Source organism: Triticum dicoccoides, chromosome 1B, assembly GCF_002162155.2.
Source record: "Triticum dicoccoides isolate Atlit2015 ecotype Zavitan chromosome 1B, WEW_v2.0, whole genome shotgun sequence".
NCBI lineage: Eukaryota > Viridiplantae > Streptophyta > Magnoliopsida > Poales > Poaceae > Triticum > Triticum dicoccoides.
The window spans coordinates 619,783,644-619,787,580 of NC_041381.1; positions in this window are offsets into that span (position 1 = coordinate 619,783,644).

The following is a 3,937-nucleotide window of genomic DNA, read 5'->3' on the forward strand; positions in this document are numbered from 1 at the left end:
TTTACAAACTTTCTGTTAGGGCTTTTTTTTATTATTTTTTTGCTTTATTTATTTTTGTGTTTTTTTGTGTATTTAGAGTTTCTTTGTGAACATTTTTGTTTTAAGTACAAAAAATTACAAACTTTCTGTTAGTGCCCGTGGTTTTCAAATTTGAATAGTTTAAATTTTGAATTATTTGAAATTAGTGTGAATCACTAGTTTGTGAATAACTTAACTTTAAAAATCAGTAAAGGCGTGAAAGAATTTGTTTGCACATAAAATTTCTTCGCGTTTCAAATGCCAAAACACATAACTACCCTAACTATTACAGAGATTCCCCTCTCGGTGCGAAACACAGAAGAAAGTGATGATAGCTAGTGAAGCCGATCACATCCCAGATCTTTGGGTGTGAAACTTTTTCTTCGCGTGTGTCCCTTTGCGCCGTAACCATGGAAAATCCTCATCATTTAACGGGATGCTCGGGTCAATATTCACTGTGAATGGAGCAATTTCATCAAACTTTTCATAATTTTCTGATTTGTCTGTCTTGTCATCCACTCCCACGATGTTTCTCTTCCCAGAAAGAACTATGTGCCGCTTTGGCTCAACGTACGATGCATTCGCTTCCTTATCTTTTCTTTTTCTTGGCTTGGTAGACATGTCCTTCACATAGAAAACTTGTGCCACATCATTGGCTAGGACGAATGGTTCGTCTGCATACGCAAGATTGTTGAGATCCACTGTTGTCATTCCGTACTGCGGGTCTTCCGTTACCCCGCCTCGTGTCATATTGACCCATTTGCACCGAAACAAAGGGACCTTTAAACCACGTCGATAGTCAAGTTCCCATATGTCCTGTATATAACCATAATATGTTTCCTTTCCCGTCTTGGTTTCTGCATCAAAGCGGACACCACTGTTTTGGTTGGTGCTCTTCTTATCTTGGGCGATCGTGTAAAATGTATTACCATTTATCTCGTACCCTTTGAAAGTCATTATATTCGAAGATGGTAACTGGGACAGCAAGTACAGGTCATCTTCAATAGAGGTGTCATGCATGGTACGTGTCTGCAACCAGTTGGCGAAACTACTGGTTTGTTCACGTGTAATCCAGTCATCAGACCGCTCCGGGTGTTTGGAGCGTAGCAAATTCTTGTGTTCATCCATATACGGAGCCACCAAGGCGGAATTCTGTAGAACTATGTAGTGTGCTTCAGTGAAAGAATGTCCGTCCATACATATTATTTGTTCCCCTCCTAGCGTGCCTTTTCCATCCAGTCTGCCCTTATGACGCGATTCAGGAACACCAATCGGCTTAAGGTCAGGAATAAAGTCAATACAAAACTCAATGACCTCCTCATTTTGATGGCCCTTGGAGATGCTTTCTTCTGGCCTAGCATGGTTATGAACATATTTCTTTAAGACTCCCATGAACCTCTCAAAGGGGAACATATTGTGTAGAAATACAGGACCCAAAACGTTAATCTCTTCGCATAGGTGAACTAGGACGTGCGTCAGGATGTTGAAGAAGGATGGTGGGAACACCAACTCGAAACTGACAAGACATTGCACCAAATCATTCTGTAACCTTGGTATGATTTCTGGATCGATTACCTTCTAAGAGATTGCATTGAGAAATGCACATAGCTTCACAATGGCTAATCGAACGTTTTCTGGTAGAAGCCCCCTCAATGCAACCGGAAGCAGTTGCGTCATAATCACGTGGCAGTCATGAGAATTTAGGTTCTGGAACTTTTTCTCTACCATGTTTATTATTCCCTTTATATTCGACGAGAAGCCACACGGTACCTTAATACTGAGCAGACATTCAAAGAAGATTTCCTTCTCTTCTTTGGTAAGAGCGTAGCTTGCATGACCCTGATGTATGCCGTCTTCTCCGTGCATACGTTGCTGGTCCTCCCGTGCCTCAGTTGTATCTTTTGTCTTCCCATACACGCCCAAGAAGCCAAGCAGGGTCACGCAAAGATTCTTCATCACGTGCATCACGTCGATTGCGGAGCGGACCTCTAGGTCTTTCCAATATGGCAGGTCCCAAAATATAGATTTCTTCTTCCACATGGGTGCGCGTCCGTCAGTGTCCTTTGGAACAGGTTGTCCGCCAGGACCCTTTCCAAATATCACCTTCAAATCCTTGACCATATCATGTACATCAGCACCAGTACGGTGGTGAGGCTTCGTCCGGTGATCCGCCTCACCTTTGAAATGCTTGCCTTTCTTTCTTCCGGGATGCCTTCTCGGAAGAAATCGACGATGTCCCAGGTACACATTCTTCTTACAATTATTCAAATATATATTGTCGGTATCATCCAAACAGTGCGTGCATCCGTGGTATCCCTTGTTTGTCTCTCCTGAAAGGTTACTGAGAGTAGGCCAATCATTGATGGTCACGAACAGCAATGCCTTTAGGTCAAATTCTTCCTGTTTGTGCTCATCCCATGCACGTACACCTGTTCCATTCCACAGTTGTAAGAGTTCTTCAACTAATGGCCTTAGGTACACATCAATGTTGTTGTTGGGTTGTTTAGGGCCTTGGATGAGCACTGGCATCATAATGAACTTCCGCTTCATGCACAACCAAGGAGGAAGGTTATACAAACATAGAGTCACAGGCCAGGTGCTATGGTTGTTGCTCTGCTCCCCAAAAGGATTAATGCCATCTGCGCTTAGACCAAACCATACGCTCCTTGCGTCATCTGCAAACTCCTTCCCGTACTTTCTTTCGATTTTTCTCCACTGCGACCCGTCAGCGGGTACTCTCAACTTTCCGTCTTTCTTACGGTCTTCTCTGTGCCATCGCATCACCTTGGCATGCTCTTTGTTTTGGACCAAACGTTTCAACCGTGGTATTATAGGAAAATACCACATCACCTTCGCAGGAATCTTCTTCCTGGGGCGCTCGCCCTCGACATCACCATGCTCATCGCGGCTGATCTTATAGCGCAATGCACCACATACCGGGCAAGCGTTCAAATCCTTGTACTCACCGCGGTAGAGGATGCAATCATTAGGGCATGCATGTATCTTCTGCACCTCTAACCCTAGAGGGCAGACAGCCTTCTTTGCTTCGTACGTACTCTCGGGCAATTCGTTGTCCTTTGGAAGCATATCCTTTATCATTACCAGCAACTTTCCAAATCCCTTGTCAGATACACCATTCTCTGCCTTCCATTGCAGCAATTCCAGTGTGGTGCCCATCTTTTTCTTGTCACCTACGCAATTCGGGTACAACAATTTTTTGTGATCCTCTAACATGCGCTGCAACTTCTTCTTCTCCAAATCACTTGCGCAGTTTCTCTTTGCATCGGCAATGGCCCGACCTAGATCATCAACGGGCTCATCTGATGCCTCTTCTTCAGCTTCTTCCCGCATTGCCGGCTCAGATTCTTCCCGCATTACTGGCTCAGCTTCTTCCTCCATTGCTGTATCATCGTATTCAGGGAACCCATGGCCAGGATAGCTGTCCTCGTCCTCTTCTTCTTCATTGTCTTCCATCATAACCCCTCTTTCTCCGTGCTTGGTCCAAACATTATAGTGGGGCATGAAACCGGACTCAAACAGGTGGACGTGAATGGTTCTTGACGTAGAGTAATTGCGACCATTCTTACAGCCAGCACATGGACAAGGCATAAAACCATCCGCCCGCTTGTTTGCCTCAGCCGCAAGCAGAAAAGTATGCACACCCTCAACGAACTGGGGAGAGCATCGGTCATCGTACATCCATTGCCGGCTCATCTTCATTACACAACACCGAATAGACCAAATTAATAGAAGTTCATACATAAAGTTCATACAACACTTAAATGCAACAAACAAATAACTCTCTAGCTAAAGCATTTAAATGCAACAACAAATGCGATCAAGATCGCAACTAAGGTAACAATTGATCCAACAGCATAATGATACCAAGCCTCACTATCGATGGCATATTTTCTAATCT